Source organism: Symphalangus syndactylus, chromosome X (genome assembly GCF_028878055.3).
Source record: "Symphalangus syndactylus isolate Jambi chromosome X, NHGRI_mSymSyn1-v2.1_pri, whole genome shotgun sequence".
NCBI classification, from domain to species: domain Eukaryota; kingdom Metazoa; phylum Chordata; class Mammalia; order Primates; family Hylobatidae; genus Symphalangus; species Symphalangus syndactylus.
In genome coordinates, this window is record NC_072447.2 from 134,757,990 (window position 1) to 134,785,330 (window position 27,341).

Consider the following 27,341-nt stretch of genomic DNA (forward strand, 5'->3'; position numbering starts at 1 on the left):
CTTTGCACATATAATATGTACATTTATAAACTAATGTTCAAATTCCCCTGTAGTATAATTGTTAAAACAAGTTGTCTTCACTAATAACTTGAGTACTTTTCAAACATAATTAGTTATTCTTGGAAATAATGATAGGCTTAAAAATATTGGCACTTTTTAAAACTGTGTTGGTATAATTCATGTAACATATAATTAACCATTAAAATGTTTGAAATTCAGTGACATTTAGTACATTCACAATGCAGTGCAAGCACTACCTCTGTGTAGTGGCAAATAATTTTCATTACCACAAAAGAAAACCCTGGACTCATGAAGCAGTCATTCCCCATTCCACTCTATGCCGAGCCCCTGGCAAAATCATCTGCTTTCCCTCACTACTGATCATCACAATAAGGGGCCTTTTTCATTTTGCTTTTTTCACTTAGCATGTTTTCAAATTTCATCCATGTTGTAATATATGTCAGTACTTCATTTCTTTTTGTAGCTGAGTAATATCCATATGTATATATCAAATTTTGTTTATCCATTCATCAAGTGATTGATGTTTGTTTGTGTTCACCTTTTGGGTATTGTTAATAAATATATACAGTGAGTATATACATGTACTTGTTTGAGTACTTGTTTTCAATTGTTTGCGGAGTATACTTAGGAGTAGAGATGCTAGGTCATATGGTTATTTCTATGTTTAAATTTTTGAAGTACTGATAAACTGTTTTCCATAGCAGATGCACAATTTAGCATTCCCACCTTCACTGCAGAAGGGTTCCAATTTCTCCGCCTCCCCACCCATATTTGTTCTTTTTAAGTAATATCCATTCTAGTGGGTGTTAAGTGGTATCATGAAGTGGTTCTGATTTACATTTCTGAAAACACTAATAATGGAAGCATGTTTTCATGTAATTGTTGGTCATTTGTGTATCTTCTTTGGAGAATTGTCTATTTAAGACCTTTGCCGATTCTTTAAATTGATGCATTATAGTTGTACATATTTATGGGGTACACATGATATTTTGATGCACGCATAAAATGTGTGATAATCAAAAAAGGAAAACTGGGATACTCATCCCCTACTGCATTTATTATTTGTGTTCGGGAACATTTCAAATGTGTTTTATCTATTTAGAAATAACCATTAAATTATTGTCAACTATAGATGTCCTAACTGTGCTATTGAACACTAGAACTTCTTCTGTCTAACTGTATTTTTGTAGCCATTAACCAGCCTCTCTTCAGTCCCCTCTCTTCCTAACTTCTGGTATCCACCATTCTACTCTATACATTCCATGAGATGGATTCCTTTAGCTCCTACATATGAGTGAGGACATGTGATAATTTGTCTTTCTGTATCTGGCTTATTTCACTTAACATAGTGTCCTAAAGTTCCATTCTGGTTGCTGCAGATGACAGAATTCCATTCTTTTTTCTGGCTCAATAGTCTTCCATTTTATATGTATGGCACAGTTTCTTAATCCATTCATCCATTAATGAACACTTAGGTTGATTCCATATCTTGACTACTGTGAATAATGCTGCAATAAAAATAAGAATGCACACACACACACACACACACACATATATATATATATATATATATATATATATGATGTACTGATTTCCTTTCTTTTGGATATATACCCAGCAGTGGGATTGCTACATCATATGGTAATTCTATTTTTAGTATTTTTGGGAAACTCCATCCTGTGTCTCATACAGGCTGTACTAATGTACATTGCAGGCAACATTATACAAGCATTCCTCTTCCTGTGCTTCCTAGCCAACATCTGTTACTCTCTGTCTTTTTTGTAAGAGCCATTTAAACTGGGGAAATACGGTATCCCACTGTAGTTTTGATTTGCATTTCCCTGGTGATTTGTGATGTTGAGCATTTTTTCATGCATCCATTAGCCATTTGTGTGTCTTTCTTTCAGAAATGTCTATTCAGATCATTTGCCCATTTGTAAATCAGATATATTTGTTTTTTTTCTATTGAGCTGAGTTTTTTTAAGTTTGCAAATATATTCTCTCTTACTGTAGGTTGTCTCCACACTTTATTGTTTTCTTGCTGGGCAGAAGCATTCTAGCTTGATTTACTCTCATTTGTCCATTTTTGCTTTGATTGCCAGTACTTTTTGAGGTCTCCTACAAAAAAATCATTGCCCAAAATGATGTCTTAAAGCATTTCTGCAGTCTCTTCTTCTGGTAATTTCATATTTTCGGGTCTTTTCTTATATTTGTTGAGCCTTGTTCTGTGGCCTAACACATGCTCTATACTGGAGAGTGTTCCATGTGCTGACTGATGACAAGAATGTATATTCTACAGCAATTGGATGAAATATTTTGTAAATGTCAGTTGTTAAGTTCATTTGGTCTAGAGTACAGTTTAATTCCAATGTTTCTTTTTCTGGATAAGCTGTCCATTACTGAAAGTGGGGTACTGAAGTCTCCCACTGTTGTTGTACACCAGTCTATCTCTCCGTTTAGATCTCCAAATGTTTGCCTTATATATTTGTGTGTTCCAGTGTTGGGTAAATACATATTTTAAATTGTTATATCCTCTTACTGAATTGGCATCTTCATTTTTGTTTTGTTTTGTTTTGTTTGTTTTTTGAGTCTTGCTCTGTCGCCCAGGCTGGAGTGCAGTGGCGCGATCTCCGCTCACTGCAAGCTCCCCGTCCCAGGTATGCGCCAGTCTCCTGCCTCAGCCTCCGGAGCAGCTAGGACTACAGGCGCCCGCCACCAAGTCTGGCTAATTTTTGTATTTTTACTAGAGACGGGATTTCGCCGTGCTAGCCAGAAAGGTCTCGATCTCCTAGCCTCGTGATCTGTCCGCCTCGGCCTCCCAAAGTGTTGGGATTACAGGCGTGAGCCAACGCGCCCAGCCGGCATCTTTATTGTTATACAGTGACTTTCTTTGTCTCTCTCTACAGTTTTTGACTTTAATCTATTTTATGTAAGTCTAGCCTTTCCTGTTCTTCTTCCATTCCTGTTCATTTTCATGTTGTTGCTGATGTCCCTCTCTGGTTTGAGATCTTCTTTGCCTGAGTAAAAGAGAAGTCCCCAAATTTAATGCACTGGGGTTGCTAGCTTCAACTCCACTTTCAGTCTCAGACGACCCCCTCAGGGATTTTTCTTCCTACAGGCAGTCAGGATGCCTCCTAGGGATTGAGGCAAGAATAGGATTCCTGCAAAGGACACCAAAATGGGAGAGAAGCTAGCTCTCTGCCTTGATCTCACATTTTACAGAGGAAACTGTGAACCAAGGGGGACTTTTCTTTTTTTCTTTTCTTCCTTTTTTTTTTTTTTTTTTTTTTGAGACGGAGTCTTTCTCTGTCCCCCAGGCTGGAGTGCAGTGGCGCAATCTCGGCTCACTGCAAGCTCCGCCTCCCGGGTTCACGCCATTCTCCTGCCTCAGCCTCCCGAGTAGCTGGGACTACAGGTGCCCGCCAACACGCCCGGCTAATTTTTTGTATTTTTAGTAGAGACGGGGTTTCACCGTGTTAGCCAGGATGGTCTCGATCTCCTGACCTCGTGATCTGCCCGCCTCGGCCTCCCAAAGTGCTGGGATTACAGGCTTGAGCCACCGCGCCTGGCCTCTTCCTTTTTTTTGAGGAGGGGGGTGGGGGGATGGAGTCTCACTCTGTCACCCAGGCTGGAGTGCAGTGGCGCAATCTGGGCTCACTGCAACATCCACCTCCCAGGTTCAAGTAATTCTCCTGTCTCAGCTTCCCGAGTTGCTGGTATTATAGGGGCACACCACCACGCCCGGCGAATTTTTGTATTTTTAGTAGAGACGGGGTTTCACGATATTGGTCAGGCTGGTCTCACACTCCTGACCTCAGGTGATCCACCTGCCTCCGCCTCCCAAAATACTGGGATTATAGGCGTGAGCCACCACGCCCAGTCAAGGGGGACTTTTCTACATGGTGCCTAGCAGCTTGGGGTTGGGGAATCATGGAGAGAGAAGTCCATTGGTCTTTCTAGCTGCTCACACTTTTTCACTTCCTTATAGCCCCATGGATCGTCACAGTCTCAATGTTCAGTTCTGGAATATTGCTTCTAATAATCTTGTCTTGGCCGGGCGCGGTGGCTCACGCTTGTAATCCCAGCACTTTGGGAGGCCGAGGCGGGCGGATCACGAGGTCAGGAGATCGAGACCACGGTGAAACCCCGTCTCTACTAAAAATACAAAAAAATTAGCCGGGCGTGTTGGCGGGCGCCTGTGGCTACTCGGAGAGGCTGAGGCAGGAGAATGGCGTGAACCCGGGAGGCAGAGCTTGCAGTGAGCCGAGATTGCGCCACTGCACTCCAGCCTGGGCGACAGCGAGACTCCGTCTCAAAAAAAAAAAAAAAAAAAATCTTGTCTCTACATAGCTGTTCTTCGTTTTCTTTGAGGTAAAGTCAGATCACTTCTGCTCTACCATGTTGGTGATATCACTCTCCCTTTGCCTATTTTTTAAAAATTGGGTTATCTCTTTATTGTTGAGTTTTAAGAGTTCTTTGCTTTTATCGGATATTAGAAGTTTTTAGATAATTGATTTGGAAATATTTCCTCCCATTCTGTAAGTTGGCTTTTCAAGTTCTGAATTGTGTACTTTGATGTGAAAAGTTTTTAATTTCAGGGAAGTCCAATTTATTTTTTCTTTTGTTATTGCTGCTTTTGGTGGTATAGCTAATAAATCATTGCCAAATCTAAAGTTGTGAAGATGTATCCCTATAGTTTCCCTGAAGGTTTTATAGCTTTAGCTCTTATATTTAGAAATTTGATACATTTTGAGTTAATTTTTGCATATAATGTGAGGTAGAGGTCTAAATTCATCCTTTTGCATGTGGATAACCAGTTGTCTAAGTACTATTTGTTAAAGAATCTATCAACTACTCGTAAAATGACCTTAATAACTTTGTCATAAATGAATTGACCACAATGTCTGGGTTTATTTCCAGACTCTCCATCTTTTCCATTAATCACTGTGTGTATTCTTATTTGATTATCACACTGCTTTGATTACTCTAGCTTTCCTAATAAGTTTTGAAATCCAGAAGTGTGAGTCTTCCACCTTGGTTTTTCTTATTCAGACTTTACATTGGTTATTCAGATCTCTTGCAATTCAATAGGATCTTTAGGATTTGTGTTCCTTTTTTACAACAAAAAAATTCTCGTTGGATAACAATAAGGATTACATTAAATCTATAGATCTCTATGGGTAGTATTGCCATGTTAAAAATATTTAGTCTTCAGACCCATTACCACAGGATGTTCTTTATTAAAATTTAGGTTATCTTTAACTTCTCCATTATTTTGTGATTTTCAGTGTGCAAGACTTTCATCTATTTAGTTAATTATTGTCCTGAAATTATGATTCATTTTGATGCTATTGTAAATGGAATTGCTTTTTTAATTGAATTTTCAGATTATTCATTGCTAGTGTACACAACTACAACTGATTTTTCCAAGTTAATGTTCTGTCCTGCAGTTGCTTGCTGGATCTTGTTAACTACCTCTAATACTGTTTTTCTGGGTTTTTAAGCTTTTTTTTTTTTTTGACTGGAGTCTTGCTCTGTCGCTCAGGCTGGAGTACAACGGCATGATCCCGGCTCACTGCAACCTCTGCCTCCCGGGTTCAAACGATTCTCCCACCTCAGCCTCCTGAGTAGCTGGAATTACAGGCACCTGCCATCATGCCCAGCTAATTTTTGTATTTTTGTAGAGACGGGGTTTCACCATGTTGGCCAGGCTGGTCTTGAACTCCTGATCTCAGGTGATTCACATGCCTCGGCCTCCCGAAGTGCTGGGATTACAGGTGTGAGCCACTGTGCCTGGCAGCATTTTTTATAAGATCATTGTATTTGTGAAGAGAAATAATTTCCATTTTTTCTTTTCAACTGGGATACCTTTTATATATCTTCATTGCCTGATGACCCCAGCTAGATTTTAAGTGTAATGTTTAAGACAAGTGGCAAAAGTGGGCTTTTTTCTCCTGTTCATGATTTTAGGAGCAAAGTTTTCAGTCTTTACCTCTCGACTATATTATTAGCTGTAGGTTTTAATAAATGCCCCATATATCGTGCTGAGAAAATGATCTTCTAATTATATATTATGGATTGCTTTGGGTTGCTTTTCTGGAGAGATGGACTACAGAAAGTGTCTACTGCACCATTGTCACTGACGTCACTTTTGCCACCTGTTTTTGAATTTGCAGAAACACTCATCCTTCTTCAAAATTTGCCTGACACAATAGTCACATATGAAAAAATAGTTACAGGTAGTTAGGCAGTGAGCAGGGCAGGAAAGGGCTCTCCCCGACCCAGTACGAATGTCACATGATGGTTCGGCAATGATCACATTGCCCCTCTAAAAATGATAATTTGGTAGCCTGGGAGAGACAATCTCCTGATGATCCACATCTGTTAATATTAAAAGTGCGAATTGAGGCCGGGCGCGGTGGCTCTCGCTTGTAATCCCAGCACTTTGGGAGGCCGAGGCGGGCGGATCACGAGGTCAGGAGATCGAGACCACGGTGAAACCCCGTCTCTACTAAAAATACAAAAAAAAAAAATGAGCCGGGCGTGGTGGCGGGCGCCTGTAGTCCCAGCTACTCAGAGAGGCTGAGGCAGGAGAATGGCGTGAACCCGGGAGGCGGAGCTTACAGTAAGCGGAGATTGCACCACTGCACTCCAGCCTGGGTGACAGAGCGAGACTCCGTCTCAAAAAAAAAAAAAAAAAAAAAAAAGTGCGAATTGAATGCAGGCCCCAGGGAGAAGCAGCTTCTTGGGCACGCGTATTAAGACACAAAATGGCGAAATATGATGTTCCGGGTACATGCCACCAGAAAAAAGAAAAAAGCCTCAGATGGGCATGTGTATAACTCCCTAAACACAGTGCACGGTGCTCAATTCCAAAGGGTAAGGAGAGCACTGCGCATGCAGGAAGCTCACCCTAAAGGAAGAATCATGGGCAAGAGGCAAGCCTGTAAGGTCCCAGGATCAAGGTTAAAAGGTCTTTTTGTTCTCTTGGCCATTCAGGCACCCACTTGGATCTCTTCCAAGGGTTTTTTCTTTCCTTTCTTTCCTGTTCTAAAGCCTGTTAAATAAACTTCCACTCCGGTTCTGAATCTTGCCTCAGTCTCTTTTCCTGCTTTATGCCCCTCAGTGAAGTTCTTTCTTCTGAGGCGCCAGGACTGAAGTTCCTCTGGATCCATATGGATATGCCGCCTGTTACTCGGGGTAACTCGGTTCTCTGCCACTGCTAACAAAGTGAGATCATGGGTAATGCTACCTCCAACAGGCAAGCACTTTTAAAATGTGGATTAATTTTCAATCCTTTTCACTGGTTTTGTTTCCCATCCCTTTATGTGTAACAACTCCACTAAATAAATAAATAAATAAATAAATAAATAAATAGAATGGCTGGGCACAGTGGCTTAGGCTTACGCCTGTAATCCAGCACATTGGGAGGCCAAAACGGGCTGATCACCTGAGGTCAAGAGTTCAAGACCAGCCTGGCCCACATGGTGAAACCCCATCTCTACTAAAAATACAAAAATTAGCCGAACATGGGGGAACCCACCTTTAGTCCCAGTTTCGGGAGGCTGAGACAAGAGAATCCCTTCAACCTGGGAGATGGAGGATGCAGTGAGCTGAGATCGTGCCGCTGCACTCCAGGCTGGGCGACAGAGCAAGACTCCATCTAAGGTCCTTTCAGTCTTTAGACAACTAGATGCCCTTGAGACTATCAGAAAACATACTGGCTCCTGCTTTATCACACCTGGAACAGGCCTGTCTTTGGTGTTCTCATACTGCTGCAACAAAGGACTGTGATACAGTAACACTGCCTGAAAGCCTACTAACTCTTGCTCCAAGGGACAGGACATGACATACACACCCATCCCCCCCACACACAGCATCTAATGTCTCAGGAAATCCCTGAAGAATATGTAATGCATGGGAACATGCTGTGTTCTGGTGTTAAATGTTGAGACCATGAGATGAAACTGAGTAATCTCGATAGGAACTGAACATAGGGACTATGAGGATCACGCCATGTGGAGCATATAGGCCAAGGAGTAATGACTGCTATCTGGTCCTTACTCTGTGACTCATGCCAAATTGTTGACTACAAACAACACTTGAGGCTAGAACATGAAGAACTCCTTGTTTTCTGGGAGGGAAACCAGGTCAAAGACCACCAAGATTTGTAAATTGTTTGCCAAAGATCTCTTCCTAGCTTCAAATAATTTTTTCCTTATTGCACTTTTATCCACCAAGTTTATCACCTGGAGGAGACAATTTGATGCCATGGAACTTGCTGGACTATAACTGTGTGAAGTAAATCCTATCCAGATGGAACTTGCTGGACTGTAACTGTGTGAAGTAAATTCTATCCACATGGAACTTGCTGGACTGTAACTGTGTGAAGTAAATCCTATCCAGATAGACACAGTGAGGAGTATATTTAATTTCTGAAAGAACAAGACTCCTGAGGATCATGGGTGGTTCAGGACTCATTTTGTTTTCAGATGCACAGAAAAAAAGCAAAAATTCAACAGTAAGACAAAGTTGCACCAAACTGGACAAATCTCCATGCAGCCAGATTTGCTGGCGCCTTTTTCTCTGAGTGGCGTTTTTTCAGACATAAAAGGCGGGGGAAGAGTGCGCCAAGGGATGGCTTCCATGAAAATACGAATCACTACTGCCACCGTGAGGAAATTGTTTAAAGACAGACTCCGCCATCACACACTCCTTCCCAGGAAGCTATGGGGGAAGGTCTCATCTGGGCCAAGGTGGAAGAGAATTGGGCTCCAGACTAGGTCTTGTTGCCTTCTCCTCTAAGGTCTTAAGAGAGGTCTGGACATTGACGGTAGCTTGGTGTAGAAACTGGAGAGTAAGGGGCTTGGAGTGAGGCAGCGGCTGCCAGGCGTTCCAGATACATTAAGTCGGGGGCGGGGCCTCCGTTCCTCCTGGTTTGGGCAGGACAGCAGGAACCCACTCAAAGACGAATTCTGGCTCTTGTGGGAATCTGTCTCCTGTTCCTGCCCCTTAGAGCAAGAGCTGGTGGGCTTTCCCATGGTGTCATCTTGCTACAGGTCTTTGGGTCTCTTACGGCATCAGTATCCGCGCACAATTGACAGGGTTCTTCCAAGGGAAATTTACAGGATTTGCTTTCCTTCACTCTCCAGGTTCTATACCAAGACACCGCCAAAGTCCAGATCTCTTTTAAGGCGCTAGACGAGAAGGCAAGGAGGATCAGCATGGATCCCAGGCCTTTTCTACTTCCCCACAGACCAGACCTTCTCCAACAGGTAGTCCTCAGGGGAAGGACGTTGACGTGGCGTAGGGTGTCTTTAAACTACCACCTCACGATGGCACTAGTGCTCTAGATGTGCCAAGATATGTCTTGGATCCCTCTTCTCCCGCCTTCCCTGTCTGAAAAAACGCCACCCAGACACAAAGGCACCAGAAGATATGGCTGCCTTGCTTTTTGCCTAGTTTGGAGCCATCTGGCCTTACTGTGGCACTTTCGTTTTCCATCTGAAATCAAACCAAGGCCTAAACCACCCATCCTCATCGGGAATCTTACTCCTTCAGAAACTTAAAATCTTCCTAACCTAATCTATATGATTAGGAATTACCTCAGACTTACAGGTCCAGTAGTCTCCATGGCATCAAACTGCCTCCTCAGGGGATAAATTTGGGGATGAGGGCACAAGGATAAAACTGCTTGAACCTCAGAGGAGATCTTCTCTAGCAAACAAGTTACAGACCTTGGTGGTCTCTGATCTGGCTCCCCTCCCGGACAACCAGGAAGTTCTTCATGTTTTAGCGCATGTGTTGCATTGTAGGCAACAATTTGGCAAGAACCATAGAGGAGGAACCAGAAAGCTGTCATTGCTGCATGCCATACATATGTGCTCCACATGGCATGATACTCATACTACATATGTTCAATTCCTGTCGAGGTTACTCAGAATTTCATCTCATGGTCTCATCATTTAACATCAAAACACATCATGATCCCATGACACTACATATTTTTCAGGTATTTCCTGAGACTTTAAGCAGTGTGTCTGTTTTTGTGTGTGTGTGTGTGTGTTTGTGTGTGTCTTTTTTTTTTTTACTAATTTGTATTTTAGATATAAGTCTTACAGTATTCTCCTACTGTTTAAAGAATAATGCTTGACAAAGATTGAGAAAAATCAATGTATTAATAAAGATGAAAAGTAGTACGATACAATTTGTCAAGGCAAAAAATAACCATTTGGATTATTTCCATATATATATATATATATATATATATATATATATATATATATATACACACACACTTTTTCTCTTTGGGGGGACCAAAACTTTTTCTGTCACCCAGGCTACAGTGCAATGGTGCAGTCTCGGTTCATTGCAACCTCCAGGTTCAAGCAAATCTCCTGCCTCAGTCTCCTTAGTAGCTGGGATTACAAGCGGAGGCCACCAGGCCTGGTTAATTGTTTTGTATTTTTAGTAGACATGGGGTTTCGCCATGTTGGCTAGGCTGGTCTTGAACTCCTGACCTCAAGGCATCCAAACACCTTAGCCTCCCAAAGTCCTGGGATTACAAGTGTGACCCACTGTACCCAGCTATATGTACATTCCTAATTTCATGCAAATAATAAATCTGTATTGAAATTGGGTTACACTCTACATTGTGGTTTGGAGCAGATTAAGTGTGTATTTTAACAAAGCTTTCAGGAGCATGAATTCATTTAAATATCATCAATACTAAGCGTTGTTTTCAACATTTCAAGCCTTCAGTGTAAATGAAGGAAAATCTGAAAAATATATGCTCAAAAACATTCCTTTAGAAAAGTAGACAGTATTTATTTATTTATAATTTTTTTTTTTGAGACGGAGTTTTGCTCTTGTTGCCCAGGCTGGAGTGCAATGGCTTGATCTAGGCTCACTGCAACTTCCACCTCCCAGGTTCAAGCGATTCTCCTGCTTCAGCCTCCCAAGTAGCTGGGATTACAGGCAGGCACCACCAGGCCCGGCTAAATTTGTATTTTTATTAAAGACGGGGTTTCTCCATGTTGGTCAGGCTGGTCTCAAACTCCCGACCTCAGGTGATCCGCCCACCTCAGCCTCCCTAAGTGCTGGGATTACAGGCGTGAGCTACTATGCCTGGCCAATTTTTTGTTTAAATTATTACAGATGCATCACGACATGCATTTTGGCTCTCTAGAATACATATTTGACTATATGTTTGGTTTAAGGTTCTGACATGTTAGAAGTAGAGTAACATACACTTTACTTTGTCATTTATCTTACCGTGTGGTAGGTTTAATCCTCAAGGTTCTATAATTTTTCTTTTCTCCCTAAATCAGAGGCAGGGAATGGCTGTTTATGAGGCCACAGAGAATGCAATTAAGATTTTGTGATGGGCCAGGTGCAGTGGCTCATGCCTGTAATCCCAGCACTTTGCGATGCCAAGGCAGGTGGATCACGAGGTCAGGAGTTCGAGACCAGCCTGGCCAATATGGTGAAACCCGGTCTCTACTGAAAATACAAAAATTAGCTGTGTGTAGTGGCGCATGCCTGTAATCCCAGCTGCTTGGGAGGCAGAGGCAGGAGAGTTGGTTGAACCCGGGAGACGGAGGTTGCAGTGAGCCGAGATCATGCCAGTGCACTCCAGCCTGGGCGACAGAAGGCGACTCCGCCTCAAAAAAAAAAAAAAAAAAAATGTGAAGGATAAAGGGACTATCTGGTGCAGATGAATGACATGTACCCAATCTAAATGGGAATGACAGGCTCATTGCCCCTCCACACTACATTTCGTTGCAGAATAAACCAATCAACCTCCTTGTCACTACCACTGGAACTTGGCTACGTGTGATTTCCTTTCCAGGCTTCCATCCACTGCCCAGGCACACAGCCTCTCTATTAAAGATAGTTAGCAAGGGGTGAATAAAAGGCCACTTAGCATAAAGAATTCTAGGATTGGCACCACCAGCATTTTTACCTTCAGATATGAGATACTGTTCCATAGGTAGGTCTGTATTCTTCCATGAAAATGGTCGGGTCAAACTATTCCTCTACAGGAGGCAGTTTAGCAGACGTCTAAGTCTACTTTAGGTGAAATACTCTGGGGAGGTAAGATATCTTTTTTGTCCTTTCCAGGAACAAAGATCATGGAGAAATGCTTCCCCCAGAGTCTCCGAGACATTCATGCATGCCAATGGCATCTATGTCTGCAAATCATCACTCAACTCAACAAAACCAGCTAGAGAGAGAGCTAGACACAGTCAAAGATGTCAAAAAAGCCAAGCTACCCTAGAATGCCTTGCCCTGGAATGCCCGCCTGAATCCTCAGGCCAGGAGAGGTCATACCTGAACAAGCCCTTGAAGCACTGTAATGTCACAGTGCAGAACCAGACTAACATTAATTCCTTTCATTAAGAATTCAGATACTGAGATAATAAATTCTGAGGAAGAATGTCATGAGGAATAAGTCACCCATACAATTTTAGCCACTCTTATTGATTCTTCAGTTATGAGTCATAGAGTATCTGGAGGTCTCCACACCAAAGGTTGTATGTCTTCATCGGGAAATAGCTTTGAAGCTGATACAGAAAATACTAGCTAGGATGAGGTAAATAATGATTTGCTCAGGCCTAAACAATGCCATCCTTCTCAGGGACATCCAACAGAAGAGAGCTACCTATGTGGCCTCCTTGACAGAAATGAGATGTCATCGGGGTCTCATTATGACAAAAGACTTTCTCCTGAACTTATAAAGTCACAGAAGTTGCTGGCTTGTGCGCTCAGATAACTGCTTAGGCCTTCCATCACATTCTTGGCCTTCATCCACTTTAGCAAATCGGCTCTCCTAAAAGATGATCTGGCCCTCATAGGCATGTCAGTGTATCCTCACTCCTCTACAGAGGTCCCTCTAGTTGTAGGCAATGGTGTTTAGAATTCTTGTGTATCGAGGACCACGTGAATGACACTGGCTTTAGATAGATGGTCCCTGGAACTGGCCTGTCCATTGCAATCTAACAATGCTGCTATAAATGTCACAGCCGCATAACACAGGGACAGCCAGATTGCCTAAAACTCCCAAGGGCATATTCATAATATAAATGCCCCAAGGGTCTGCACTTGGCTGTGTCATCTTCTAGTCTTGTCCCCACTATGAGGAAACTGAGGCCCTGTCCTCTATTTCCTGTACCAGGAGTTCCTGGAAACAGCTTAGTCCTGGTCCCTCACTCAGCAGATACTTCACTAAGACTTTGCACTTGTCCATTGCTTCTGCCACGCCTCAGAGAAAAGGGTAGGAATGCCAACTTGTGTCTTGGGCGGCTTTTCCTTCCACAACTGCTAGGGCTTACATGGAGGAAACGCTCACGGCTTTGGACGCTATGAAACTATTTCCGCATGATGGCAGTATTGTGCGAGAAAAGCCAACTAACTTTGTTCCAGGAGCTCCTCTCCCGCCCATCGCGTTTCAAAAAAAAAGGCCAAGAAGAGACAGAGACACCAGAAACTATGGCTACCTAACTTTTTGCTACATTTGCATAAAGGTATTCCACTTTGGGCTTCTGCTGGATATTAAACTGAGGTGTAATCCACTCACCCTCATCAAGCATCTCCTCTTTTCAAGAACTCAGTTTCCGCTCAACCAAGTCTTCCCATTTCTCCTCTTCTTCACTCAGCATTGTGTCTGCAGTGTTCTATTATGATATCAAATTGTCTTGTAGTATTGGGGACCGACCTCAGGGATCCATGTCTAAAGAGAAAGGAAAAAAAAACATGTTGACATCTGAGGTCTTGGAGGACAGCAAATCTGGGCACTAGAAACCATGTGTTTCTTCTCTTGACTCCCTACCCAGGTTCCCTGGGAGTTTTACTCCGTGTTCAGACCTAGTCAGTAGGCTTTGTATGTTGAGAGGGAGGCCGCTATTTAGTGGGGCTCTAACATAAGAGTCCAGATAGCTCTCAAGCTTGACAGACACACACAACCCTACTTGAATGTACACAAATACAGGAATGACTATAAATGCTAATCAGATGGATCCCAGGATTTTGTCTTACAGTTTCATTATGTAACAGTGTAACGCAAACATTTTCCCGGGTCATTAAACTGCAATGGCTTACAACTATGTCCTATGAGTTTGCTGTGTATGTGTGTTACTGTTTATCAGTTAGGAATCAGTCCTATATTTTCACATTAGTAACAAAGAGGTGGGATTTGCAAAGATGCTTAAAAAAATGTGGTGATCAAGAGAAAAGCAATGCCATACAACTGTGTATTAAACACTGAAGCCTGGGCGCGGTGGCTCACGCCTGTAATCCCAGCACTTTGGGAGGCCGAGGCAGGCGGATCACTTGAGGTCAGGAGCTTGAGACCAGCCTGACCAACATGGCGAAAACTCGCCTTTACTGAAAATATAAAAATTAGCTGGGCGTGGTGTCACATGCCTATAATCTCAGCTACTCGGGAGGCTGAGACAGGAGAATCGCTTGAACCCGCGAGGTGGAGTTTGCAGTGAGCAAAGATCGCACCATTGCACTCCAGGCTGGGCAACAAGAGCGAGAATCTGTCTCAAAAAATAAAAATAAAAAACACTGATACCCTTTTTCGTATTTGCTCCCACTTTCAATACATAGATAAAAGTTCTATATATACAGTCAAACAGTCAAACACCACAGTAAATTTACATTTAAACTGGGTTCAGGCCAGGCGCAGTGGCTCATGCCTGTAATCCCAACATTTTGGGAGGCCAAGTCGGGCGGATCACTTGAGGTCAGGAGTTTGAGACCAGCCTGGGCAACATGTTGAAACGCCGTGTCTATTGAAAGTACAAAAATAAGCCAGGTGTAGTGGCGAGTACCTATAATCCCACCTACTCAGAAGGTTAAGGCAGGAGAATCGCTTGAACCCGGAAGGCCGAGGTTGCAGTGAACTGACATCACACCAGTGCACTTCCACCTGGGCAACAGAAGGAGGTCCTGTCTCAGAAAAAAAAAAAAAAAAAAAAAAAATTGGATTTAGCTATGTATTGTAAAGTAAAAATTTTCATTCTAAAATTTGGTTCCTGACCAATTTTTGACATTGTCATAAAAAATTTACAATTTCTTGATTTTAGACAATAAATTATTTGCAGAGAACTTTGTGATTATACTAGTCATTAAAAAATAAGCTCTGTTTGCTCTTTTTAATCTAAAAATGTGTTTATATGTAGATAAACACATAAATATTTACATATCATATAAATATGTATATTATACATACTTATATCTCTGAAAATTAGGATTTTAAAATTATTCTTGAGATTTTAGCTCTAATTCTTACCTTCAAATTTTATCTTTAAAAACTCAAAAGAAGCAAAACAAAATTCAATACATGATAATTGAATTAGGCATCTCTCACAGTCAGTTAGATGTGAACCCTAAGAAAACTGTAAGATGGATGTATTCATACCAGTCACATGCAGCTACAATATTTCATTACTGTCTATGTAACTATGAATTAAGGATATGAATTTATTGGCCAAAAATGCCATATTCAAACATATAATCACTATGACACTGACTGTGATTTAAAACATATGCCATTGGCTGGGTGTGGTGGCTCATGACTGTAATCCCAACATTTTAAGAGGCTGAGGCAGGAGGACTGCTTGAGTCCGGGAGTTTGAGACCATCTTGTGCAATTTAGTGAGACCCTGTCTCTACAAAAAATACAAAATATATCTGGGCATGGTGGCATGCACCTGTGGGCCAAGCTACACAGGAGGTGGAGGCGAGAGGATCACTGGAGCCCAGGGAGGTGGTGGCTGCTGTGAGCCACGATCATGCCACTGCACTCCAGCCTGGATGACACGGTGAGACCCTGTCTAAAAAAAATATATATGGCATTTTAAAATCTGTATATGCATATAAACAGATATGAATACACACAGTCCCACACACATTTTACATTCAATATAATTGGATTCATACTGTTTGCAATTTTGTACAAAATCTTCAGCATCACCTTATAATCTTTGAATATATCCATATCAATATATACTTTTGAGTGCTTGAGTTTTTTTATATTTTACTCTAGAAAAACTTTAAGAAATTACAAGCAGAAAACATATGGTAGGTCAAACCTAGTGAGAAGAAGTAATCACTTTTAAAATATCTATGTTATGTATTATGATCTCTTTCCTATGCACATATAATATGTACATTTATAAACTAATGTTCAAATTCCCCTGTAGTATAATTGTTAAAACAAGTTTTCTTCACTGATAACTTGAGTACTTTTCAAATATAATTAGTTATTCTTGGAAATAATGATAGGTTTAAAAATATTGGCACTTTTTGAAACTGTGTTGGTAAAATTCATGTAACATAAAAATAACCATTAAAATGTTCAAATTTGGTGGCATTTAGTACTTTCACAATGCAGTGCAAGCACTACCTCTATGTAGTGGCAAATAATTTTCATTACCACAAAAGAAAACCCTGAACTCATTAAGCAGTCATTCCCCATTCCACTCTCTGCCCAGCTCCTAGCAAACACTAATCTACTTTCCCTCACTACTGATCATCACAATAAGTAGCCTTTTTTTTCTTTCTTCTTTCACTTAGCATGTTTTCAAATTTCATCCATGTTGTAATATATGTCAGTACTTCATTTATTTTTGTAGCTGAATAATATACATATGTATATATCACATTTTGTTTATCCATTCACCAAGTGATTGATGTTTGCTTATGTTCACCTTTTGGGTATTGTTAATAAATACATACAGTGAGTATATACATGTACTTGTTTGAGTATTTGTTTTCAATCATATGTGGTGTATACATAGGAGTAGAGTTGCTAGCTCATATAGTTCCTTCTATGTTTAAGTTTTTGAAGTACTGATAAACTGCTTTCTGTAGCAGGTGCACAATTTAGCATTTCCACCAACACTCTAGAAGAGTTCTAATTTCTCCACCTCCCCACCGATATTTGCTCTTTTTAAGTAATTCCCATTCTAGTGGGTGTTAATTGGTATCATCAGGTGGTTTTGATTTACGTTTCTGAAAAGACTAATAATGGAAGCATCTTTCTTTTTTTTTTTTTTGAGGCGGAGTCTCGCTCTGTCGCCCAGGCTGGAGTGCAGTGGCGCGATCTCGGCTCACTGCAAGCTCCGCCTCCCGGGTTCACGCCATTCTCCTGCCTCAGCCTCTCCGAGTAGCTGGGACTACAGGCGCCCGCCACCACGCCTGGCTAATTTTTTGTATTTTTAGTAGAGACGGGGTTTCACCGTGGTCTCGATCTCCTGACCTCGTGATCCGCCCGCCTCGGCCTCCCAAAGTGCTGGGATTACAAGCGTGAGCCACCGCGCCCGGCCAGGAAGCATCTTTCATAGAACTGTTGGCTATTTGTATATCTTCTTTGGAGAATTGTATATTTAAGACCTTTGCCTATTTTTAAAATTTGCATATACTTGTACATATTTATGTAGTACATATATTTTCATAAAATGTGTGATAACCAAAAAAGGATAACTGGGATACTCGTCACCTAATGCATTTATTATTTATGTTGGAAACATTTCAAATGTTCTTTTAGGTATTTGGAAATAAGCATTAAATTATTGCTAACTATGGTCGCCCTAACTATGCTATTGAACACTAGAACTTACTCCTTCTGTCCAACTGTGTTTTTGTAGCCATTAATCAATCTTTTTTTATTCCCCTCCCTTCCTAACTTCCTGCTATCTGCCATTCTACTCTGTAGTTCCATTAGATGGATTCTTTTCAGCTTCTGCATATGAGTGAGAACAGGTGATAATATGTTTTTCTGTATCTGGCTTATTTCAGTTGATGTAGTGTCCTACAGTTCCATTCATGTTGCTGCAGATGACAGGATTTTATTCCTTTTTCTGGCTCAATAATCTTCCGTTTTATATGCATGCCACATTTTCTTAATCCATTCATCCATCAATGAACACTTAGGTTGATTCTATATTTTTGCTATTGTGAATAATGATGCAATAAACATGGCAATGCATATATCTCTTTGCTGTACTGATTTCCTTTCTTTTGAATATATACTCAGCAGTGGAATTGCTGCATCATATGGTAACTATTTTTAGCTTTTGGGGAAACTCCATCCCATGTCCCATAGTGGCTGTATTAATACACATTTGCAGCAACAGTATACAAGCATTCCTCTTTGCTTACTAGCCAGCATCTGTTATTTTCTGTCTTTTTAGTAAGAGCCATTTGAACTGGGGTAACATGGTATCTCACGTGGTTTTGATTTGCGTTTCCCTGACGGTTAGTGATGTTTAACATATTTTCATGTATCTGTTGGCCATTTGTGTCTTTTTTTCAGAAATGTCTATTCAGATCATTTGCCCATTTGTAAATCAGATAATTTGGTTTTTGGTTATTGAGCTGAGTTTGTTTTACATTGTGATTTGTTATTCCATTGTTAGACGAATAGTTTGCTAAGATATTCTCTCTTTCTGTAGGTTGTCTCCTCACTTTGTTGTTTTCTTTGCTGTGCAGAAGCTTTCTAGCTTGATTTACTCTCATTTGTCTATTTTCGCTTTGATTGCCAGTGCTTTTCAGATCTTATACAAATATCTTTCCCCAGAACAATGTCTTAAAGCATTTCCCCAGGCTTTTCTTCTAGTAATTTCATATTTTCGGGTCTTTTCTTAAATTTGTTTAGCCTTGTTCTGTGGCCTAACATATGCTCTATACTGGAGAATGTTCCATATGCTAATGACAAGAATGTATATTCTATAGCAATTGGATGAAATATTTTGTAAAGGTCAGTTAAGTTTATTTGGTCTAGAGAACAGTTTAATTTCAGTGTTTGTCTAGATAAGCTGTCCATTACTGAAAGTGGAGTACTAAAGTCTCCCAGTATTGTTGTATGCCATTCTAGCACTCTGTTTAGATCTTCAAATGTTTGCCTTATGTATTTCTGTGTTCCAGTGTTGGGTACATAGATACATGCAATTGTCGTATCCTCTTGCTGTATTGGCATTTTCATTGTTATACAGTGACCTTCTTTGTCTCTCTTTACAGTTTTTGACTTTTAATCTATTTTATCTAAGTATGGCCTTTCTCCCTCTTTCTTTCTTTCTTTTTTTTTTTTTTTTTTTTTGAGATGGAGTCTCGCTCTGTGGCTAAGGCTGGAATGCAATGGCATGATCTCGGCTTACTGCAGTCTCTGCCTCCTGGATTCAAGGAATTCTCCTGCCTCAGCCTCCCAAGTAGCTGGGATTACAGGCGTGTGCCACCACGTCCAGCTAATTTTTGTATTTTTAGTAGAGACAGGGTTTCACCATGTTGGCCAGGCTAGACTTGAACTCCTGACCTCAGGTCATCCACCTGCCTTGGCCTCCCAAAGCGCTGGAATTACAGGCGTGAGCCACCACGCTGGGCCAGAGTATAGCCTTTCCGGTTCTTTTTTCATTCCTGTTCATTTTCATGTTGCTGCTGATGCCCTCTGATTTGAGGTCTTCTTTGTCTCAGTAAAAGACGAGTCCCCAGATTTAATGCACTGAGGTTGCTAGCTTCGACTCCACTTTTTGTCTCTAGCTGCCCTCGGAGATTTTTCTTCCTACAGGCAGTCAGGATGCTTTCTAGGGAGTGAGGCAAGAACAGCATTCCTGCAAAGGACACCAAAATGGGAGAGAAGCTAGCTGCCTGCCTGGATCTCACATTTTACAGAGGAAACCGTGAGTCCAGGGGGAATTTTCTACATGGTGCCTAGCAGCTTCGAGTTGGGGAATCACAGAGACAGAAGTCCATTAATCTTTCCAGCTGCTCATATGTATTCACTTTCTTGTGGACCCACAGATCGTCATAGTCTCAATTTTCAGTTCTGCAATATTGCTTGTGACAATCTTGGCACTAGACAGCTGTTTTTAGTTTTCTTTGGGGTAAAGTCAGATTGCTTCCACTCTACCATTTTGGTGATGTCACTCTCCCTTGGCCTATTTTTTAAAAATTGGGTTGTCTTTTGTTGTTTTTCAGAGTCCTTTATATGTATTGGATATTAGCAGTTTTTAGATAATTGATTTGGAAATATTTCCTCCCACTCCGTAAGTTGGCTTTTCAAGTTCTGAATTGTGCACTTTGATGCAAAAAGTTTTTAATTCCAGGGAAGTCCAATTTATTTTTTCTTTTGTTATTGGTGCTTTTGGCGGTATAGCTAAAAAATCATTGCCAAATCTAAAGTTTTGAAGACTTATTCCTATAGTTTCCCTGAAGGTTTTATAGCTTTAACTGTTACCTTTAGACATTTGATACATTTTGAGTTAATTTTTGCACATGATGTGAGGTAGAGGTCTAACTTCATCCTTTTGCATGTAGATAACCAGTTGTCTAAGCACTATTTCTTAAGGAGTCTATTCATGTCTCATTAAATGAACTTGATAACTTTGTGAAAAGTCAATTGACCACAATGTCTGGGTTTATTTTCAGACTCTTCATCTCTTCCATTAATCACTGTGTGTATTCTTATTTGATCATCACTCTGCTTTGATTACTCTAGATTTTCTAGTAAATTTTGAAATCTAGAAGTGTGTCTTCCACCTTGGTTTTTCTTACTCAAACTTTGGTTACTCAGATCTCTTGCAATTTAATAGGATCTTTAGAATTTGCTCTTTTTCCCAAAAATAAATGCTCATGGAAATAATAATTAGGATTACATTAAATCTATAGATCTCTATGGCTAGTATTGCCATATTATAAATATTTAGTCTTCTAACTCATTACCACAGGATGTCCTTTTTAAAAATCCAGGTAATCTTTAAGTTCTTCTCCAATATTTTGTGATTTTCAATGTACAAGTCTTTCATCTGTTTAGTGAAATATTCTCCTTAAGATATGATTTATTTTGATGCTATTATAAATGGAATTGCTTTCTTAATTCAATTTTCAGATTGTTCATTGCTAGTGTACACAACTATAACTGATTTTTACGATGTAATGTTCTATCCTGCGGGGCTTGCTGAATATTGTTCATTAGCTCTAATATGGCTTTTCTGCATTTTAAAGCATTTTTATAAGATCATCATCTTTATGAAGAGAGATAATTTCCATTTTTTTTTCTTTTCAACTTGGATGTCTTTTATATATCTTCATTGTCTGATGACCCTGACTAGAATTTTAAGTGTACTGTTCAAGAAAAGGGCAAAAGTGTGCATTCTTGCCTTGTTCATGATCTTAGGAGGAAAGCTTTCAGTCTTTCACTCTTGAGTATAATACTACCTGTAGATTTTTTATAAATACCCCATATATCGTGTTGAGAAAATGATCTTCTAATTATAGATTCTTGATTGTTTTGAGTTGCCTTTCTGGAGAGAGGGACTACAGAAGTTCCCTAATGCATAATTTTCATTGATGTCACTTTTGCCACCTGTTTTTGAATTTGTAGAAACAATCATGCTTCTTGAAAACATCCCTGCCACAATAGTCATACATGATAATGTGAAGTCAGATCACGGGTAACGCCATCTCCAACAAATACTATTAAAATGTAGATTGATTTTCAATCCCTTTCACTGTTTTTGGTTTATGTGTTTATGTACAACAGTCCACTAGAAGAAGATGTAACTCTTCCTTGATTAGTTCAGTGGTTCAATTTCTCTTTATGCCCTTCTAGTCTCCAGACAATTGGGTACCCTTGAGACCCTCAGAAAACTTACTCGCTCCTGCTACATCCCACCTGGAACTGGTATGTCCTTGGTGTTCTCACATTGCTGCAACAAATGACTCATGCCTCACAGCAGAGTGACACTGCCTGAAAGGCTGCTAACTCTTGCTCAAAGGGAGAAAACATAACGCACCCATCCATTCCCCACATAGGCACCGTGTAAAGTCTCAGGAAATACTTGAAGTATATGTAACACATGGGAAATGTTGTATTTTGATGTTTAATGATGCGACCATGAGATATAACTCTGTGTAACCTCGACAGGAATTGAACATATGCACTATGAGTATCATTCCATGTGGAGTACATGTGGCGGGCAGCAATGACAACTATCTGATCCCTCCTCTATGGCAGATGCCAAATTACTGCCTATAGTGCAACACGTGAGGCTAGAACATGAAGAACTCCCTGGTTGTCTGGGCGAGGAGCCAGATCAAAGAACACCAGAATTTGTAAATTGATTGCCAGAGAAGATCTCCAAGTTTCAAGTAATTTTCTCCTTGTGCCTTCATCCCCTGAAAAAGATAATTTTATACCATAAAATGTACTGGCCCCGTAACTCTGTGAAATAAATCATACCCTCAAAGCCTTGGACAGGAGGATATTTAATTTCTGAAAGCACAAGATTCTTGATGAAGGCGGGCCTTGTTGGATTTCAAGTGGAAAACAAAAGCAAAAGTGCAGCGGTAAGACCAGCTGGCCCCAAACTGGGCTAAATGCAAGGCAGCCATGGTTAGTGGCGCCTTTGTCGATGCGTGGCGTTTTTTCATACAGGAAGGGCGGGAGTAGAGGGCGCCAAGGCAAGACTTCTTGGCATATCTGGAGCACTACTGCCATCGTGAGGATGTCGTTTAACGAAACCCTACGCCATTACAGAGTTGTGGTGAGGGCTACCTGTTGGGGCAGGTCTGGTCCGGTAAGAGGTGGAAGAGGCTTGGCCTCTATGCCAGGAAGCCTCGCCTACTCCTCTAAGGCTTTAAAAGAGACCTGGACATTGGCGGTATCTTGCTACAGAACCTGGAGTGTGAAGGTTCTAATAGCAAATCCTGTAAACTTCCCTTGGAATAACCCTGTTCGTTGTGCGCGACACTGATGCTACCAGACACCCAAAGATCCATAGCAAGATGACAGCTCGTGAAAACCTGACTCTTGCTCCAAGGGGCAGGAACAGGAAAGAGATGCCCATAAGAGCCTACATGTGTCTTTGAGAGGGTTCCTGCTGTCCTGCCCACACCAGGAGGAACTGAGGCCCCGACCCACGACTTCTTGTACCAGGACCGCCTGGCAGCTGCTGCTTCACTCCAAGCCCCTCGCTCTCCAGGTTCTACACCAAGATACCGCCAAAGTCCAGGTCTCTCTTCAGGCCTTAGAGGAGAAGGCAACAAGACCTAGCCTGGAGCCCAATCCTCTTTCACCTCCTCACAGACCAGACTTTCCCCCACAGCGAGGCTTCCCAGGAAGGACGCTGTAATGGCCTAGTCTGTCTTTAAACGATTTCCTCACGGTGACAGTAGGGCTTCAGATTTTCAAGGACGCCCTGTCTTGGAGCAGTCTTCTCCCGCCCTTCCTGTCTGAAAAAACGCCACCCAGAGACAAATGCGCCAGGAAACATGGCTGCCTTGCATTTTGCACAGTTTGGGGCAACGTGTGCAAATTCCTGTACTTTTGCTTTTCTTTTCCATGTGAAGTCAAGTCAAAGCCTAAACCACCCATCCTCATCAGGAATCTTGTTCTTTCAAGAAATTAAATGTTTTCCATACTTAGTCCATGTGGGTTGGCTCAGTACTTTCACTTGGTATCAAAATGTCTGTCTCAGGCCGGAAATTAGACGGATCAGAGAAGAAAAGCGAGAATAAATGGTCAGAAGCCTGGAGATCATCATGAGCCAACAATTCACAAGTCTAGGTGATCTTTGACCTATTCCTCTCCCCAGACAACCAGGGAGTCCTCCTCCATTTTCTCAGGTTATGTGATGAATTGTCAGAAAGTGTTTGGTAGAAGTAGGAAGAGAAGGCCAAGACAGCGCACATCATTGTATGTAATACATTGTTCCACAGGGCATGATACATATACTTACATCTGTATAAACTCCCATTAGAAGTTACACAGTTTTGGAGCAGACTCAGTGGCTCACGCCTGTAATCCCAACACTTTGGGAGGCCGAGGCCGGTGGATCACTTGAGATCAAGAGTTTGAGACCAGCCCGGCCAACATGGTGAAACCCTGTCTCTACTAAAAATACAAAGATGAGCCAGGTGTGGTGGGCCACACCTGTAGTCCCAGCTACTCAGGAGGCTGAGGCAGGAGAATCGCTTGAACCCAGGAGGTGGAGGTTGCAGTGAGCCGAGATCACGCCACTGCACTCCAGCCTGGGCGACAGAATGAGTGAGACTGTCTCAAAAAAAAAAAAAAAAAAAGATAGTTACAGAGTTTTAAAAATTGTCCCCGTTTAACAGTGAATAATTTATATTTCCACATGTTCCTATGCCATTAAATATTTTTCAGCTTCTTCTTGTGACTTGAGTGTGTATGTGTGTGCCTGCATGCATGTGTGGGTGTGTGTGTGTGTGCGTTACCTCTTATCTCTTGAGTATCAGTCTTACAATATCTTCTTATTAGCAATGGTGTTTGCAAGCCAGGTACAGTCTCGTGTTCTTGTAGTTTCAGCTTCTTGGGAGGCTGAGGCAGGAGAATAGCTTGGGCCCAGGAGCAGAGCAGCTTGAAGAACATAGTGACACCTCAGTCTCTAAAAAAAAAAAAAAAAAAAAAAATTAAAAAAGAATGGTGTTTGCCACGTAGTTTAAAAATAATCTTGTGTACGTCAAGAAGAATAACATCATCATAAAATCTGTTAAGACAACTGATAACATTTTGGATTATTTTCTTCCACACTTTTCAATGTATACATACATACGCCTACTATATTTTGGTTCACACAAAAAATAAATCTATATTAAAATTGGATTAATCTGTACATTGTGGTTTGGATCAGACCAGATGTGTATTCTGACAAAGTTTTGAAGAGAAAGTATTTGCTTGCATTAAATGCATGTACGAATTCTCCTTAACATCTTGTTTTGTATAAATAAGTACATACACACATACATACGGATATAGGCACAGAGCATGCTAACTGAAATGACTACCATGACTAATCACTCCCATGACTAATCATGACTATGGTTAGTAAACATGTGTACACACATAGGTGTATATATACCATAAATAAGTGGTCTGTCAATCCCAATAGGAAATGACTTTTAAAATGGTTTTATCACACATTCACGTCTTCTATTGGTCATATAAGAACTTCTCTATTTAAAGTTCCCATGTATTTTTATGTCCAGTGTTCAAATATGTTCTCTACATTTATTGTAGCTTAAACATTTGCAAACTTGTTAAATATTCTTAAAGATTATTCTCAAACATTTTGTGGGATGCTAGGTTTTTTTTAAGAGTGCCTTCCTGTTTTTGGCATTTCTTGAAATTAGATCTGCTTCTTTACAATATTTTCAGATACGGTAGCCCTGTATAAAGAAAAGCAGGTAGGTCACAGTTAATGCCACCACCAAGAAACAAGTAATTTCAAAATGCGGATCTATTATCAGTATTCCCTTTCTCTTTTCTTTCTTTCCTTTTTTTTTGGCAGTTTCTCGACGTTATTAGCCTGGAGCTCCTCTCCGACATCCCCAGGGGCTGGTCTCTGGTCCCTGGGCACAGTGAGCAGGACTGAGGTCAGATGGGTTCGGCCCCTGGCCATAGCAGCTTGCGACAGCTGGGCCAAGGGAAGGGAACGAAGTTCTGCAGCCGGGGATTGGGGATCCTCTCCACGTACTGCACAGGCCTTGGCCCGCCCTCACTGGCTGGGCCACCATCCAGCTGCTGCTGCACCTGCTGCCAGGCTTCGGACACAAAGAGGACATTCTCCTTGTGGGCCAGTGTGTAGGTCTCCCGGGTCCTCTGGAGGGATGGGGACTTGGAGGGGGCACTCCGGCCATTCACACGATTTAACACAAGCCTTGGGCCTGGACTCGGCAGGGGCCAGGGTCCTGGCGGCTGCGCGAGGGGCTGCGCCCGCTGGGGCTGCAAGGTCGGTGGCGCGGGCTGCAGGCGTTTCAGGAGCTAGTGGAGCTGGCCCTCCACCTGCTGCTGCTTGAGACCTGTGCGGCACTGCGCCACCAGCTTGCTGGGCCCTTTGGTGATGGTGTACATGGCGCGCCGCTCCCAGACCACCGCCGGCCCCCCCACCAGATCCCAATATTCCGTTTTTCTACGTTTCGAAGAAATATAAATTATTGAATTCCATCTGTGGTCAATAAGGAATTTGCACCAACTTTTTCAGCACAGGTTTGTTCTTGATTGCTTCTCAAATTGTGAATATCAGCTTTTTGAGAAATCTCTTAGAATATTCAAATCTATGAAGGACAAACAAAAACACTTCATCGTAAATCCCATTTTCATGAAGCAACCACCATCAGCAGCTTGATGGCTACATGCATTCAAATATTATAAATGGGTTCTATGATTGTTCATGAGAGGTGATACTATTTAACTAAAGCGATAGGCTTATTAATATACTCCCTTATTTGCACAACGAAGTGTTCAACACACACACACAATCACATTAATTACTCCCTTCAATTCCATCCTCATCAAACTATAGGTAGTATTTAGTGCCTTGAATATTTCACACAATGTTAGGTAATGGGAAATTTCCAATGGTATGGAGTAACTAATAGTACTTTATTGCTAACTCTCATAACATTTCTTTATTGTTCAAAAATAGCAATGAATCAACTAGTGCTCAAATCCTAAGGATGATATAAACATTTGGCAAAAAAATGAAAAATTAAACAATTATAACAAGTTAATGAGGCATATTCTCTATCACATAAACTCAATCAAAATTCAATTACTGTTTTTCTCAATTGCATTTAGCTCGTTCTTCTATTTGCATTTTATTGGGGGGTAGAGGGAATGTACATGTGCAGGAATTTTTTTTGTTATAAACATCAAATAACACCCTTTATGTGAAATTTCCTTCTAATTTAATATTTTTCCTTCTATCATTTTTCTCAGGTTTTATATAGAAAGGCTACTTAAAATGTCACTAAACATACTTCAGCTAATTGGATTTTGTGTTAAATAATAATTTGTTAGAAGTTTTTAATTTTCTTGACTAGTAAGAGCAAGACATTTAATCATCCCAGCATGTAAACAGTGCTGTTTATTTTTAGATAAAAACATGGTATTACTCAGAACGTTATCAGTACTAAGCCTTATTTGTCAATGCGTCAAGCCTTCATTATAAATAAAAGTAAAACTGGAAAATGTGCTCTCAAAAACTCAGCTTTAGAGAAGTAGACACTGTTAGTTGTTTTGTTTGAATTTTTTCAATTTACAGATACATTACAATGTGCATATTGGCTCTCTAGAATACATACATGTTTAGACGTTTGGTTCAAGGTTATCACATGTTAGAAGTAAAATGCCCTTGACTTTGCCATTTCTCTTACCTAGTGTTAGCAAACTTACATGGTTTGATCCCCAAGGTCCAACTGTTTGCTTTTCTCCCTAAATCAGAGGCAGGGAATGTCTCTGCCAATCAGGCCACAGAGAATGGAATTCAGACTTTGTGAAGGCTGAAGGGGCT

The 27,341-nt window shown here is 41.0% G+C and overlaps 1 pseudogene; it reads right to left on the bottom strand.

Annotated features, from left to right (window-relative positions):
* LOC129475894 (MAPK regulated corepressor interacting protein 2-like) overlaps positions 1–25,900 on the bottom strand; it is a 91,264-nt pseudogene extending 65,364 nt beyond the window's left edge.
* Between the last annotated feature and the right edge of the window lie 1,441 nt (positions 25,901–27,341).